At 48.6% G+C, this 17,375-nt stretch overlaps 1 protein-coding gene across 3 annotated transcripts in view; it reads right to left on the bottom strand.

Annotated features, from left to right (window-relative positions):
• Kank4 (KN motif and ankyrin repeat domains 4) overlaps positions 1-16,089 on the bottom strand; it is an 89,706-nt gene extending 73,617 nt beyond the window's left edge. For all 3 annotated transcript variants that reach the window (XR_007104840.1, XM_047523639.1, XM_047523635.1), the window contains exon 1: positions 15,908-16,089. The gene's annotated coding sequence lies outside the window, so the exon portion shown is untranslated. The remainder of the gene's footprint in view (positions 1-15,907) is intronic.
• Positions 16,090-17,375: the final 1,286 nt, after the last annotated feature.

Below are 17,375 nucleotides of genomic sequence, written 5' to 3'. Positions count from 1 at the left end.
TCCCAAAGGGGTCAGAACATAGAAAACTCTTCTATGGTGTGAGATGCTGCAGGGTCTGCAGACAAGGAGGACCCAGCTCTGTTCCAAAGGTCGGGGGCTATGCCAAGAGTCAACAAAGATGGCGGAAGCAACAGATGGGGCTGCTCTTGCTGTCTCCAGTAGGATTAGGAGAGTAAGGGGCAGCTGCTCAAGGGAGGGTCAGGGGAGCAGAGGAAGGTGAGCATATATGCAGGGGAAGAAGTGAAGGGAAAAGGATGGACTGAGATGCAAGTAGAGGTGGCCTAAGAGCCAACATCTACAGCAGGCACTGGGCTAGAAAGTGCAACAAGGGTTGAATTTAATCTTCAACACAACCATAAGAATTGGGTGCTTTTATCACTTTACTTCATATTTTGCAGTGATGATCTAGGCACTGAGAAGTGCTGTAGACTGGAGGTTTGTGTGCTGCCCAAATTCATATGTTAGATCCTAACACCCTGTGGTGATAAGACATGGGGCCTTTAGTAGGTAGAGCAGATCCCAAGAGACTCTTCATCCCTCCCTACGCCACTTGAGGACACATTGAGAAGGCGAGCCTATGAACCAGGAAGCGGGTCATTGGCAGACTCAATACTTTGATCTAGGATTTCCAGTCTCCAGAACTGTGAGAAATACATTTCTTTGATTTCTAAGCCACCCAGTCTATGGCAATTTGTTAGAGTAGCCAAATAGACTCAGAGAGGTTAAATAATTTACCCAATTAACAGCTGGAGGAGCCAAAATTCGAAGCCAAAGTTCTACAGTCTATGGCTTTTACCCAAAGGACTGTTCTGATGGGAAGAGTTTCTGGAGGTAAAAGGGAAGATTTTTAAGGCTTAGCCCTGGCAAGGGAGAGGAGAGCAGATGGACAGAAATAGTGAGGTGGAGATAAGGGTAGGAAGGAGGAAGAGGTCCCGTGCTGGAATGAGGGATGTGTGAATGGATTTGGGAACCCGAAGAAAGCAGCTGTGGGTTTGCAACAGTCAGCGAGGAGACTGGGGTGAGAGACAACTGAGACAAATAGGAGAGATGCCCAGCAGCAGCTGAGGTCAAAGGGCATGGATTTAACATGGATCCAGCAGTCCTGAGGCAGGGTCAGAGAAAGGGGATGGTCAAGTTTAACCTAGCATTGGGCTTATGAAATTGAAAGGAGTTAAGAGGGGGAGATCTTAGGGCACAAGGGAGGACACAGGGGAAGGAGAATGTTTTCAATGTCATGTCATCCACACTAACAAATACAAAGGTGAGGACAGAGCACACAGCTGTGATGGGTCATACCCAGGTCTGCCAGTTAGCTGCCCATCAAGACGCCCGGGTTACACCCAGCACTCGCAAGTTTTGTTGGTTGAAGAGTGAAGACTCCTAACTCCACTGCCTAATACCATAGCCACTAACTTCCCATGGCTACTGGTACCTTAATGTGGCTAGTCTGAATTAAACATATTGTTAAATAGAAGAGATACCTGTACTTCAAAGATTTAGTATGAAATCTCTCTCTTTCTCTCTCTCTCTCTCTCTCGGTATTGATTTCATGTTGAAATGATAACATTGTGGATATAGTGAGTTAAGTAAAATACATTACAATTAATTTCACCTGTTTTTATTTTATTTAATGTGCTACTAGAACACCTAAAATGTGATTCAGAAGTTATTTCTATTGGGCAAGAACTATAATCGACTATGGTCGACTATGATATTAAATTAGAGCTAAATCAATGCCGTTGCCCAGTAGGCCCATTTAAGCAAAGGAGTTTGGCTGAATAGTGCTCTGAGCTATTTTGAAAGAATGGGAACGAGAACTGATAAGCGTTGATTTGCTGGACATGGGAATGGAGGGCCAGGGCAACCTGACTGGAATTAGGAAAGAGGTCTTCTTTGGAGTACCAGAAGATTTTATGGCATGACACCAACTGGGCAAGAAAAGGGCTAAACATCAATAGATGTCTACAAACCCTCCAGGGATGACAAGGACTGACCCTGGGTCCCTTTCACTGGTTCCCACCAGTCTCTTCCAGAACTTCAAGCCAACGATCTCACACCTTCCCAAAAGACTTTTCTGATTGTCCAATAGGATGCATCCCTCCCTCCCACAACCTCCCCTCTTTCAGGAGCTGCCTGCCAACAATTAAGCATGGTAGTAACATGATACAGCATGACCAGCATGGCTTGCAGGCCCGGAAACCCACATCCTAATCCAGATTTGTCCAGTTTTTTTGCTGTGTGAATTTAAGGCATATCACAATTTCCCTGACCTCAGCTGCTTTATTTACTACCCATAATACTGACCCAACCTACAGAGGTGCCAAAAGGTTCAATGAGGTAATAGGAGAGAAGTGCTTTGCTAAAGGAGACGCGTTCAACAAAGAAAGCGAATGTTGAAATCTAGAGCTGGAAGTAAGAGGAGGAGGAAAAGAGGAAAGCTGGCCATAGGAAAGGGATGCTTTTCCCAAAGACAAGGTGTGGATCCCCTGTGGTGCTAAGGGTGGCTTTCCCACTAGCAGGAGGGCACCCTGCCCACAAGGCCAGCACAGGTCAGCAGAACACACACCCAACTTCCCCAATTTTCCTTCAGCTGAGTAAATAAAAGTGATCCCAGGGAAGTTGTCCTAAACAAAACCCGAATGCAGTCATTAATGAGCTGCTTGAGACCTTAATGTTACTCAGCCCTGAAAAGAGGTTATTAAATCCATTGTGAAAAGGATTTATAATTCATCCCAGACTCACTCCCCCAGCCTCCCCAACACGGTGAAGGGTGGAGAATGAGGAATCCAAAGAATGGAAGATGAAGCAGGGACTGCCTTTCCTCCAGGGCGACCGGCTCTCACCCACCACCCACCAACTGCACGCAGCGCGTTCCCTCTTTATTTAACCTTCATGTGAACCTTTGAAAGACGGAATTATTATCCCCGTTTTATAGAGCAGGGAACTGAGGCTCGGAGGGGCACAGCAGGGATCCAAGACTAGCTCTCTCTAGGCACTAAGGTTTCCCATCACAGACTCTTATTACAGGCGTAGACAAAAATAGATAAACTGAGATAGAGCATTGCGGGAAACACAGAGCAGGTCAGTACGCAAAGCTCCATGTTTTACTAAATATTTTCCTATGTAGATAACTATATATTTGGATCTAGACCTAAATAAGCATGTGCAATTATATGCCCTATAGGTGTAGTGTTAAGTCTAGAACAGCCTGCTTCAAACTGTCCCATATGCCCCCACCACCAGTTCTTGACTTTGTATGCATCCAGATTATTTTAAATGCTTGCTGTGGATTAGTGTGAGCAAAAGGGCCCATTCCAAGGCCTCACCATTTCCAACCTTCCGGGTGCTCCCCTCCCTCTGGTCTTTCACTTCCTAGAACTTTCTACCCTAGCTAACAGGCTTTAGGCTTCCCATTTGTCCTACCTAACTGCTTTTTTTTTTTTTTTAAATCCACAATCAAAAATTTCCCAAAGAATAATGAAATCAATTCCTGAATCTGATAAAGGGATTACAATGGTAAATAGTTTGGAATTTCCTTTCTCCTCCCCTGCAACACGTTAGCATTTTATTTGGAGGTTTCTGAGCACATGGTATTGTATTAACTCTAAAGTGACTTGATGGTGAAGATTTCAGGCAAACTTCTTAGCTGTGGGACCCTGCTGATCACCTGAAGGTCTATTCTTGAGCCAGGTATGGCCTTGTGGGGATTAATTCAAGGCTAGTGTTGCCAGATCTGATCTTTTTCAAAAGAAGCCAGTAAGGTGGGTTTGTGTAAAATTTGATTTTTAAATGTTGGCTGAATTTTTTTCCTCTTTTAAAGTACCATGCAGGTCAAAGAAAACTTGAAGAAAATTAAATGCAACCCATGTGACTCCTGGTGGGTCTCAGTCCCCCTTTCTAAACTTGTCCCCAGTTCCTCTGCCCTCATGAATGCAGTCCAGGCCTCGCCCATCCTTGGGGGAACTACTTAAGTTCTGCCTTTTCTCAGCTCCTCCCAATCCTAAATATTAATCCTCATTAATACTGCCGTTCTCCAAGGCTCTCTTTCAAAAGCTGCTTCTCTGCCCTGCTTGTATTTCCATTGGCTTCTAGCATGTCTCACTTTCTGCCTTGAGCTAACGTTATTTCTGCAGGTTTACATCTTTCTGGTTGATCAGACCCTCGAAGAAAGGAAGGAAGTATTTTTTGTGTGTGCCAGTTATGACTTTAGTACTATTCCCCTCAATTTGTAGGAGAGCAGGCCAAAACTCCGGCCACATAATCAGCCTGAGCTTTCTGCAGGTACCACAGCTTGGTGGTCCAGCCTCTTGACTCCGTTCCTCTCCCTCACCTGAGATCCTTCTCCTCACTTCCCCATCTGTAACTCTTACCCAACCCCAAAGACAGCTTTACTTGCCAGCATCGTCCCCCCGCCATGCACCAGGTGGCACTGGATCCTCTCCCTCTATTCTGTGCCCCACAGACCTGTAAGAAAGTCTATCAGTCCCCATGAAACTGTCACATAACTCACCATTTGATTATTCATCTCTTCTGATGGACCATAAGCTCCCTGCCTAGCAGAGTACCTGACCTAATACAGGTGATCGTTCAATATTCACTAGACAGTAGGAAGGAAGGGAAGGAGGGAGAGGACCATCAGGGTGGGGAGACAGGAGGGAAGAATGGACAGGGATGGGCCACTTGCCACCAAAAGATCTGAGCTGTAATGCTAAGGTTGTCCCAAGCCCTATTTCTGGGTTGGGACTGATGTGGCTCCATTGTGCTGCACACTTAAAGCTGACCATTGGGAAGTCTCAGGCAGCCACCTCACCCAGGGGACAGGCAGGATGCAGGTTACTCCTTGGCTTCTGAGTCCCAGGAAGCAGCACCTGCCTCCACCTGCTTATTGCTCCTGGGCTCTAGCCCTGGGGGAAAGGGCAGGATAGCCACAGTTAGAAGGATGATGTGGAGACGAGCCGTCCCCAATAGCAGGCAGGAAGGTGAGCTGCAGAGGCCTGGAGCTGTCCACACGTGAAGAGAAGAGCTGACCAGGATTCTTCAGCCTGAGGCAGCAGCCTGATCAGAAAACAGGCCTTCCTGCATCAGACAAGGCAGGGAGGATCATTTTTCAGAGAATCCTGGAAGTGAGTCTTCACTGCTTGCTAGAAAACTGGGCAGCTGTGCCCCTCACCCCTCCTCATCCCCAGGCCACCAGGCAGGACCAGGCTGCTAACACTCCGGGGCGCCTCTCCCTGCCCCAGGCCACAGAGAAGCATCATGATCTCAGAGAAACCACAAAGAACCTTGCTCTGCTGATGTTCTCAAAAGCCCAGCGTCCTCTCAAGTGAGTTTCTGACACCCATGGACCACCACCCCAAGATCAGAGTGTGAAAGGGAGCCCTGGCTTTCTCACCACCACGGCCATGCCAGCCAAGAAGGGAGCACCAAGGACAGCACTCTGCAGGAAATAGGAGCCTCGGAGAAGATCTGGGAGAAGGTTGAAGGGGCCACACCTACCCACCCAGGGTCCCCCTGACTTTTCCTCCCTCTTTTTCAGTCATTTCCTCCCTAATGACCCACCCAGGACCTCCCTCCAGCCTCCCAGTGGCTTTCAATCCCTACCTACTGGATGACCCCAAGAAACCAGGTGGCTTAGTCTGCTCTGACCACTAGAACAAAGTGCAGTACTGGACACTGGGTGGCTTATAAATAATGGACATTTATTTTTCACAGATCTGAAGGATGGAAGACTGTGGAAGACATCACGAGGGGCAGGTTCTAGCAGCTTCTCATATCCTCACAGGGTCGAGGAGGTAAGACAGACAGACCTCTGGGGTCTCTGGGATAAGGGCACGGATCCCTTTCAGGAGGGTTCATTTTCATAGCCTACTCACCTCCCAATACCATCACCCTGGGGTTAGGACTTCAGCATTTGAATTTTGGGGGGTGGGGAGGTCTAAACAGTTATTTATTTAACTTATGTGTACTAGGGATTGAACCCAGAGGCCCACAGAGTTATATCCCCAGCCCTCTTCCTTCCTCCCTCCCTTCCTTCCTTTCTTTGACAGGGTCTCACCAAGCTGCTCAGGCTGGCCCTGAGCTTTCCATCCTCTGCCTCGGCCTCTTGCATACCTGGGATGACAAGGATCTAAACATTCAGATCACAGCACCAGGTGCTCATCAAGGGCCCCTGGCAGGCCTGCGATTACCAGGTGCTTTACGTCAGTAAATCCTCAACAGAGGATGAAAAAACAAAGAAACAATATTGCCAACATATTTTAAAAACAAGAAAATAAAGTTCAAATAAAGCTTTTATAATCAGAAAGAGGGGGGATACCTTAAAATGAAAGGAGACATTATTTTAAAAATCAAACAAAAAGCATAACAAGAACTAGGACTTCAGGTAGGGAACTGACAAATAATCCTATCAACCTAAGAAAGCAGAAGAAGACAGCGATTGTATTAACTACTTATGTGCCAAGTGCTTTGTGTGCCATCTCGCTCCATCCTGGGGTAAGTATGGCGCAAACTCCTCACGTCCCCCATTTTACAGATGGGAGACTGAGGGGTAGGGAAGTGACTTAACCAAAGCCCAGGACATGGCACTGGACAGGTCACACTGTAGTGGGTCAACAGGCTCCCTTCAAGGAAACAAGTCACTTTTGAACAATAGTTCTCGGAGAAGACAGAGTCGCCCAGAGCAATGGCTCCAATGCGGGGAATGCCAGGCCTCAGCTCTGCCACTGGGCAGAGGTCTCAGGCCAGGAGCCCTTTGGCACCACTAAGCATCACCGAAGGCGGCCGCCTACGGGTCCGGCTGACACAGGGCTCCAGTCAGCGAAGCTGGGGTGCAGGGACTGGACTGAGGGGGAAGATCAGGTCAGGGAAGGCTGGCCCCGGGCAAGTGCAAGAACAAGGCGAGCAAGCACTTGCAGAGGAATGTGCTCCTCACGTCCCCGTGCCCAAAAATGTCAGCCCGTTTAACAGGGTGGAAGGGACGCTGTTGTAGTTAGTGGCAGGGCAGGGCAGTGAGCGGGGCCAGAGGCCTAAGAGCCTCGTCATTCAGCTCAGTCACCTCCTCCCCGTGCAGCTTAGGCCTGGTCCTCAACGTCATCATCTGTGGGATGAGGCAGTAGTCTGGGTAACTGTCCAGGCTTCTTCCACTTTCAAAAGAGACATAATTATAGGAGCCCCAGTAGCCCCGCACTGGGAGTGGCAGCATTAATGGTCAAAAGGGACAAGGTGGAACTGGGGAGAGGGAGAAAGAAGTGGGGGCCAAAAAAGGTGAGACAAGCTCTAGGTCACAGAGTCCAGAATAAGTGTCTGGGGTGGGGTGGACTAGGGTTGCCAAGAATGAGCCAGGAGGTCCTGAAGGAAGGATGGAAGGACGACAGTCATTTTGTTATCGGGGTTCTACTGAGAAGGACTGGATGCCAGATGCTGCGGTGAGCAGCGGGGAGGGGAGAAGGGAGAGCCATGTACTGTAACGCGAACAAGGTTCTTCATGGGACCAGAGTGGGACAGCCTACCGGAGCCCATGTGTGAAGCAGATGGCACCCAAACAGAAAGGACTGCCCCAAATGGCTCCAAAGCACTAGAGAGAGGATAGGTACATTTGGAAAGGAGACTTCATTATCCCTACTTCACAGATTTGAAAACTGAGGCTCATCAGGGTCAGAGTCCCTGCAGCTTTTGCCCTATCCTTACTCCCACAGAATATATGTCTGTGTGGGGGTTAAGGGGAAGGGAAAAGAGGGAGGGGTGAGAACAGAGCAAAGTCTGGAGAGATGGATTGGGAATGATGAGGATGGGGATGGATGGTGAGCACTTCTCTAGAGAAACAAAATGGCAGCCAGAGTTTTTCCAGATTCTTCTGTGGTTACCTGTAGCAATTTTTAAGAGCACAGTATTCTAGAATTAACCAGATCCGGACTGAGTTTCTGCCTCTGTAACCTACACCAAGTTCTGAACCTCCTAGAGCCTCACTTTGCTCACCAACACCATGGGAATAATAACAGCCATACCTCATTGGGTAGTTGGTAAAGATTAAGGACTGCCACATTTAGAGGGTTTGGTGCAATGTCTGGCACATGTTAAATGTTCAACAAAGGGCAGCAAAAACCAACCACTCCTCTAATGTCACTCCAGCAGACTCTCCTCTCTCCTGGCCTCCTTCTCAAATCAACATCTGGCCATCCTCCCGCCCCCTCCTCAGCTGCCTCTCTGCATTCCCTTCATTTTAGAGCCCACTTCAAAGCTTCTCCCTGTGCATCCTCTCCTTCCTAGAATTCTGGTTTGCATGATGAGGGAATGATTCATCAATTTGTCTACACAAACTCAGGAACAGGAACTCTCAGGAACTATCCTGAATTGTTGCAATGAACTGGTTGGCATGAGACTGGCCAAGGGGTAGGCACAGGGGTTCTTGGGTTTGTGGGCTGGTAGGGATTACCTAACAAATTTCCCATGTGTGCCTGCATTTTGTAAATGAACCTCTGGATATACATCAAAACCTTCTACCCAAACCACAAATCCTGTGCCTTTGCAAATTTGTCAACTATCAAATGATCCTTAACTACTATTCAAGAATGTCTTCCACTAATTAGACAGAGATAGATGGGTATACAAAAGGTTGGTATGGCGGCTTTGAAAATAAAGCTTACTGACCTCCTGCCAGGGGTCTTAACCATTTTTGTGCCTTCACCACTTTCTCAGACTGGTGAAGATGAAGGGCCCTTTCTCAAAGTGTTTTAAAATCCATAAAATAAAATGCATAGTTTGACTACAAAGAAAACCAGTAACACTGAAATGTAATTATTAAAATTTAAAAAGTCCATATTATAGGGCTGGGGATATAGCTTAGTTGGTAGAGTGCTTGCCTCACAAGCACATGGCCCTGGGTTCAATCCCCAGCACCACAACCACACACAAAAAAGTGCATATTTTAGCAATATTACATGTTTATTATTATTATTATTATTATTATTATTATTATTACTATTACTATTATTATTTTATACCAGGGATTGAACCCATGGGGACTTAACCACTGAGCATATCCCCAGTCCTTTTTTATTTTGAGACATGGTCTCACTAATTACTGAAGCTGGCTTTGAACTCTTAATCCTCCTGTCTCAGTCTCCCAAGTTGCCACTGCACCCAGCTGGCTGGCTGACTGGATTTCTTTCTATTTTTTTATTTTTTAGGACTGGGGATTAAACCCAGGAACACCTTGCCTCTGAGCTACATCCCCAGTCCTTCATATTTTTTATTTTGAGAAAGGGTCTTGCTAAATTGCTTAGGGCCTTGCTAAGTTGCTGAGGCTGGTTTGAACTTGTGATCCTCCTGCCTCAGCCTCCCAAGTTGCTGGGATTACTGGCGTGCAGCTTACCCCTAACACATTCTTCCTCCATGATATGCTGCCTCACCTTGGGCCCAGAGCAACAGACACAGCTGACTAGGGACTGAATCTCTGACACTCTGAACCAAAATAAACTTTCCTTCCCCCAAGTTGTTCTTGTCAGGTATTTTGGTCACATCAATGAAAAGTTGACTAACACGCCCATCAAATAATAAGTTCCAGGTGTGATAACCACTGTAATTTCAAAGCTGCAATTGACATAAATATTTCAAGACATCAGTAGCAGTTAAAATGCAATATGAATATCTGTGATTTCTATTGGCAACAGTGTCACAGGTACTCAAATACACTGTGGTTTGTTGTTTATATTGATAATAAAGAAAATGCAAATGAAGATATTCTTTTTTTTCCTAATCAAGTTCAAAGACTCCTCTGTATTCTATTCATGGATCCAGTGGGGCTTTGACCTCAAGTTAAGAATGTCTGTTAGGTCCTTTCTAACTCAACAAACATTCGTACTGGGCATAAATTTGAGTTCCAGCTCACCCTCATCTCCTTCCTGAAAAGTGTCCACTCACACTTTGCTTGCCTCAAATCCTGAGTTCCACAGAGATGACCCTCCTCTGTCTGCCCCTCCCACCTGCCGGTACCAGATGGGAGTCCCACCTAGGCTGAATCCCATGCTCAGGTCACCTGATCCCTGCCACAGCTGACCTGGAGAGAAAGCCTCGGCATCTCGAGGGCCAGGCTCAGACCAGAGGATCCTCTCTGGAACGCCAACAAAGGAGAGGTCTGTGTGATTAGGCGTGCAGTGGAGCCACTGGCCATGGAAGGTGGCACCATGGAGTGCAGACCAGCAACCAGCTGTGATGGTGCAGTGGCCTGGAACTCAACCCTCTCCGCAGGGTCACGGCCCTGAGGATGCCTGGCCTCCCTCCAGGCCTGGGCTTTGATGCCAGTGCTGCCTTTGATGGCTTCCCTCTTCCTTCCTGAGAGCCAGCCTAAGGGGGTCTCTGTTTCCTGTGTCGGCAGAGCCCTTCGTCAGTATAATTCACACCATTTTACAGATGAGGAGGCTGGAGTTCAGTAAACGTGAATAATTTGCCCAGGCTCGCAGGGCAAAAGGTGAAGTTCTTCTCCCCTCCACTTCCCCCTTTCATTGAGGGACAGTTAGGATCTTTCATTATGGCCTTATTTACAATCACACAAATGATACATGAAACAATCTTAAAATATTCCAGGGGCTGGGGTTGTGGCCCAGGGGTAGAGCACTTGCCTAGCATGTGTGAGGCACTGGGTTCAAGTCTCAGCACCACATTTAAATAAGTTAATAAAATAAAGGTACGTGTCCATCTACAACTAAAAAATAAAAATAAAAAAATTCCAATATCCTGATAAAAATGCCCTCACGCATGCACTCAATACTGTCCCTCGTAAACACAGACCCCACCATACCGTGTGTTCAGCCACCACCCAACTTGACATTCTGTCTTTCAGACCGTTCCCCAAGAGTAGGATGGCTCGCTTTCCAAGGCGGAAGGGAGGGAGAAGGAACAGCGGTGAGCGCGGCACCTGGAAACACACAGCCCCGGGCCTGGTGCCCTGCGAGGAAACCTAAATCTAAATCAATTTCACTGAGAGCCAGCCTCGCTGGGCTGCCGGGCAGAAACCAGACTGTGGAGGGGAATCGGCACCAAAAGCTGCTCTTTTATCTTTGCATGGAGCAAATTCTCCCCATGCCATATTTCTCTGCCTTCTTGTCACTTGACGTCAGAGCCCCAAACCAGAAATACCGAAGGAAACTCAGCAGACACAAAGAATCCTTTAGCACAAAAGGGGAAAAGCCACAGCCACATGAAAAAAAAAAAATTCCAGCCAACAAGTTTTATTTACTTTTGGGGAAAGAAATGGGAAGGGGGTGGGAATTGGGATTTGTGTTTTCTCCCACATTGTCTGTGTCCCCAGAAAGCTATTTGAGGGGCAGGGCTCAGGGCCCAGGAGAGACAGTGAGGTGCTCCTTGGGAGAATACTGCAGACTTCTTTCCCTGAAGAAGGAACACAGGGCCAGCTTCTTCAGACACCACCAATCTATAACTGCCTGAGCAGCACATTAACCATCTACTTAAAATCTTGGGACAGCATTTATTTTATCCTGGAAGCTGCGACGTGCCTATTTTTAGCAAGGGGGCCCCTCTTCTTTTCTTTCATCCTGCTTTGAAATACGATCTGTAGAAACCGGAAGCTTTTCACAGAAGGCCTATTAGAAGTTTCTTAGTCTAACCTGGGTCAGCGAGATTAGCATTCTGAGGTACAGAGAGGTTAGGGTCCAGCTGTAAATCACACAGCTGGTTAGCAGTAGACCCAAGCCCCAATCTCAGGATTCCCTGATCTCTAAGACTGTGCGTCTTTCCACACACCTTACCCCAAAAACAGCACAATGTGGTTCACAGTCTGAACTCCAGAGACAGAAAGCTCTGTCAAATCCCAGTTTTATGGTGGAGTACCAGGGCACATGCTGGCAATCTCAGCAATTCAGGAGGCTGATGCAGGAAGACTGAAAGTTCTAAGCCAACTCAGTAATTTAGCTAGGCCCTAAGTAGTTTAGCAAGATCCTGTCTCAAAATTTAAAAAAAGTAAAATAAAAAAAGGACTGGGGATGTAGCTCAGTGGTAAAGTGCCCTGGGTTAATCTCCAGTCCAAAAAAAAAAAAATCTTCATGACTCTGGGAAAGTCACACAAAGTCTCTGAGCCTCCTTTTCCTCCCTAGGCATTATGAGAGTAAACATCTGGAGGATAGTTGTGAAGATCAAATGTGCCACGGCTGGACACACATGCACATTATAACTGTGCTGTACTGCTCCTGTCTCACACAGAGTTGAGTGGGCCTTTAGTAATTGTGTCTGCACGACCACCCAGAGATGGGGGAAAGGATTGTTATCGATCTATTCAGTGAGAACAACTGAGGCTCCCCTGGGTGACATAACCTGCACAAGATCAAAGGGGCTTGTTTGTTATGTTTCAGTGCTGGGGATCGAACCTGGGCCTCATGCATGCTGTTTCTACCACTGAGCTCCATCCCTACCTTCTCAGCCCTGAGGTCAGAGTTTTCAAAGTGAGCACACCATCAGCATTCAGAAATCATAAATGCCCACCCCACCAACTGCCTTAGACATTAGCAGTAAAGTTACCTCTATCTTCCCCTGCAGAGTGGAACTGCGACAGCACTGGCACACACTCCAGGACCCTCCTGAACTGAAGCCAGAACAGTACCTGGCACAGACCGGAGGTTCTATGTGGTTTTGATGAATGAGTGAATTACTGAATGAATGCAGATCCTGATCTGCCCATGAGAATGGAATAGCCTAAAGCAAGTGTTTTGTTGCAGAAAGGGATGGTGAGGTAGGCAGGCAAGACCCCAGTGACAGCCAGCAAGAGCCCTGCCCTGCAGGGAGGAAGCCTTTGACAAGGCTATTAGCTGGTCCCCTAACCATAATGGTCCTGTCCGGAACATCTCCCTGCCTAGCCTGCAGAACCCAATCCAGTCCCCATCCCCAAATGACTGTGAAGCACATGTGACCCTCCTCTAGCTAAAACAGATGTAATACCACTGCAGATCAGGGTGGCAAATAGGCCAGAAGAATGGCCCATCTGTCTTCCTAATTGTCAAGTCTGCCCGTAATAACATTTTTCTCCCTGTCACACCTTAGGCTGCTCCTGAACTGAAGCAAAACCAAAATATACATCTTCTAGTCAAGAGCATGGCCTTCACAAAGTGCCAGGGAAGAAAAGAAGCTGCTTGGCTAAGACAAGCAGAGAGAACCAGAAGGAACTCTCGACTGGTAACTAAAAGCTTGGGGTCCTTGCTCCTGATCACCAAGGGCAGGGTGCTTGGGCAGTCACTGCACGTCAATCAGCCTCTTTTTCCTGAAAAACTGCAGTCTAAAGTTATGGAAATTGGGTCCATGGAGGATGGGCTGTGAATCGTATGATATTGTATGCGAGATATTTTAAGTTATATGCATTTGAAGGAGAGTATTCATACTTTCAGCAGCATCTTAAAGATACATGCAACATTCCTCCGTTATAAAAGTTAAGAAATACTAGAAAATTTCCATTCCACAAACTGTAATTGGGCACTTTCTATGTGTCCTGCTCTGTGCTAGGCAAATATGACAGGAGAGGTCTGCTTTTAGGCTACTCAGTGCAGTTGATACTCACCATGACAGAAGCCTACTTTTGGTGGATTGTTGCGTTTTTGGTTTTTGGTGGTGCTCGGCGGGATTAAATCCAGGGTCTCATGCATGCTAGGCAAGTACTCTACCACTGAGCTACATCCCAAGCCCAGGGCATGCCTTTGGAAACAAAAAAGAGGCAGCGCTTGATTCTGTCTGGTCAGGAAAGACCTTCTGGGAGGGAAATTGTAATGTTGAAGTTGAAGGCTATGTATGCATTCAGTGGGTGAATGAGTGGAAGGTATTTTAGGCAAGGGTAGTATGTGCAAAGACAATATGTGCTCCACAAACTGCCTGAAGTGTAATTGTGAGTAGAACACAGCGGGGGCTGCCCATTGCCGGAGACCAGGGAAAGTGGTGGAAGCCAGAGGCGAGGCAAAAAAGGTAGATAGGGCCCAGATGAGGAAATGTTGTGTCCACCACCCTAAGGAATTTTACACTGTGGACAATGAGTTCTTTCTAGCTGCAAAAGTCTGGGATGAGCTACCACTCACTGCATGAATTTCTCTAAATACTGAGCAAAGGTTTGGCAATTGTGAGCTGAATGGGACAACAGGGAACAAGTGAAGGAAAAAATTTCTGCTCTTGGCACCATGAGTGGGCACATGGACTGTGTGATCAAGGTACTGGTACTTAGCGCACACATTTAGGGTGAGTCCAGCATGCTGCTGTCAGTCTCTCTTTTTCTCCCTGCATGTGACCTGGGTGGGGACAGAGAAGGGGTGTTTAATAGCCCATTATTATGGCCAAGAAAGGAAGATGCTGACAGGTTCAGTCAATGGGAATGCAGAACTAAGGGACATGCCTAGTTAGGCCCCTCGTCCTCACCTGGCAAACAGGTTTTCAGTGCCTCTACTTGACTCTTTTGCTCCTTTTGCCTCCAAGCCTCTTTCCACCCTCCTCAGTTAGTTAACTCCTATCAGTTTTCAGACGGAGTGACACTATCACAGGTTCTCAGGACACTAAACTCAGCACCATGCAGTATTCTATGCTTATTTGAGTGATTTGATCCATGTCTTGGCCACTGGACTGTGAACTCCATGATGCCAGAGTGCAAGTTCTGTTACTTTTGTATTTCTCTACCTTGCCCAGTGCCTGGCACAGAGTATCTGTTGACTGAACCAAAGCCTGGCCTGGACCCTGAGCCATTCCCCGCAACAATCTGTCCTTGGGACACATTATGGTCCAGTGAGGCAGGAAGGCTGGACTTGAAAAGGCAACGAAAAAGAGGACTGTGCTTGGGTTTCAAGTGTAAATCTATGTTCTCCTGTGTCATGTCTGGAGAGGTTCTAAGGAACCCAGAATTGATTTACTCAGGTAGGTCCTTTGGGATTGCACTTAATTCAAGATACTTTCTCTCCAGACTTCAACTTGGTCGTGGCTGCATCTGACCCTTCCCTGGCCCTTTTGGTGGATCCAGGACTCTTCCCCAGTCTCAGAGGATTATCCTTGGGGAGGAGAAGTCTCCTCCTCTCTCTCTTTCTTGGAAAATACTCCCTCCCTACCTTACTGGCCTGCACCCAAGGGGCTTGGAAAATAAGAATGCTGGGGTTTGCAGCCCTGGAGGATGTTCAAGGGCAAGAGTAGGTTCAGAGCTCGTGGTCGGGGTCATGGGTTTGACTTCCCAACTCCCATACTAAGTAACAGGCCGGTGTGAACGGACGAGGTACCTGGGGTTAAAGATTTGACACTAAAGGAGATGTAAGAGGCAGAGGAGCTTGCCCAGTCACCGGAGACTTGGCAAAGTGCTTCCCAGAGCCAGTGCACCTAGCCCCCAGATACCCCCAGTCTTCACCCAAGGTCACAGGAGGGCTGGAAACCTCAGCCAGGGGCTAAGGAGTGTCAGGTCAGGTGCTAGGGCCGGATTTTGCGAAAGAAGAGCGACAACACGACAACACGATGGATCCCAGGTAGTCCCGGGAGCCAGCGGCAGGGAGCCCCCAGTCCCGCACGCAAGCTGCATCCCCGCTGGGTAAAGCTGGGCAGGGGCTGCACCACCTGGGCCGCAAGGACGACACGGTCTCTCCTTCCACCACTGGTCTCCTTCCTCCCCAGGGCTAGAAGGGGAGCGGCGCCCACCCTTCTGCAGCCCCGCAGCCCCTCCCGCGCTGTCGCCGACCCCAGGCTCCGGGGCGGGGGCACCCGCTCGGCCCTGGCTGCCGCAGCCTCTGCCTCAAAGAGAGCCGGCGACGCCGCGCTGGGAGGGGGCGAGGCGGGCGGCGGGGACCAGCGGAGAGTGGCCGAGCGCGGGGGCCAAGCTCCTGGTAGCGCAGGGCGGGGTGCTGGACGCCCCAGCAGACGCGCTGCCCGGGGCTGGGGGCGCCGAGACCCTTACCTTGGCGAGCCGCGGAAGTACGACAGTAGGCGACTCGCGGTGCCTGGGGCCCCGCGGCGGGGCGCCCACCCTGGCTTCGGGGAACACGCAGCCTCCGGGTGCAGGTCCGCGTCCCGGGCGCGCACCCCGCTCTGGCGCACCCTCGTCGTCCGGGGCGCGCACAGCCTCCAGGCGCCCTCTGGCCGGCGGGCTCGGCCAGGACCCGGGGTGCACACCCTGCGGGCACACCCACCGCGCCGGATGCGGGACTGGGAGGCGCGGCCCGCCGCCGCTTCGCCCCGCGTCGCCGGCTGCCAACACCACCCGAGTCCCCGCCTTCGCTGGCGGGGGTGAAAGACTCCTGACGCGGCGCGGGCTTGGTGTGTGGGAAGGGGCCGAATTGCGAAACCGAGGGGGAGGGTCTTAGCCCTGATAAACTCCAAAAGCCCTTGGACAGAGTTTAGGAGAAAAACTTTGAAAAGAAACCAGAAAACTCCTAACTGGTGTATATCGCTTTTCAGATTTCCAATATGCTTTCACATACCTGTCTCTCAATTCATCTGGACATTTCTGTCTTCGTGACAGATGGGGAGACAGCATCAAAGTAACGACTTGCCAAAGGAAGGACTCAAACCCAGGGCTTGGCAACCGGGAATCTGTGTGCCATGATCTCTTTGCCAGGGGAGGTGGTGGAGTGCTGGCGGGTGAGGGATGTAACTGAACTTTTATCTCTCCTAAGGCATTTCTTTTTGTCTCCTTCCAAGTCATTGCTGTAACCCCCTCTGAATCCTAAGTCACTTTGCAACCCCAATCGTCCACGGAAGCTATTGATTGAACTCTTATTAATGAAATATTTGCATTTCAGTCTCTTACCTAGAATGAGCAGCTCACTGCTTTCTACGTTGTGCACAATAGCCCTAGGAGATGGGAGCTGCTTCTATGCCTCTTTTACAGGTGGGGACAAACACTGGGACTGGAGAGGAATGCAGCCAGCTGTACTCCAAATCCCAGCCCTGACCACCACCAGCATCTTCCCATCTGCCCAAGAGCACATAGTAAAACTGAAACAAAGAGGTTTTTGACTTTGTGATCCAGATGAGAGAGAGTTTGAGGCAAGAGACATTTCTGGGGCTTTTATTTCCTGTTTTGACAGAAACATCATTACTAGAATGATTTTACCTCCACTAGGATTCCAGCAGAGCCCAGGAATAGCCCCAGAGCAATAATAAATGGGAATGGAGGCATAAGAACAATAGGGATTGGTGGCAACTGTGGCAAGCTGGAGAGCATCCCACTACCCACCCAGGTTCTTGTCCAAGTGAAGGGGCTTCGCCACTCAGTTGCAATTGATTTTTGCCATCCAAGAAAAGGAATTAATATGGCCTGATCCATTTTTAGGAGAAGCCATAAATCCAGACATTTAAGTGAAGTCTCCTAATTTGTTGGTAACTTATTTTAAAAATGCTCAACCTATATATAGGTCAACATT

Source organism: Sciurus carolinensis, chromosome 1 (assembly GCF_902686445.1).
Source record: "Sciurus carolinensis chromosome 1, mSciCar1.2, whole genome shotgun sequence".
Classification (NCBI taxonomy): domain Eukaryota; kingdom Metazoa; phylum Chordata; class Mammalia; order Rodentia; family Sciuridae; genus Sciurus; species Sciurus carolinensis.
The sequence above is the reverse complement of the archived record's forward strand: the minus strand, read 5'-3'. Positions and strand labels throughout refer to the sequence as shown.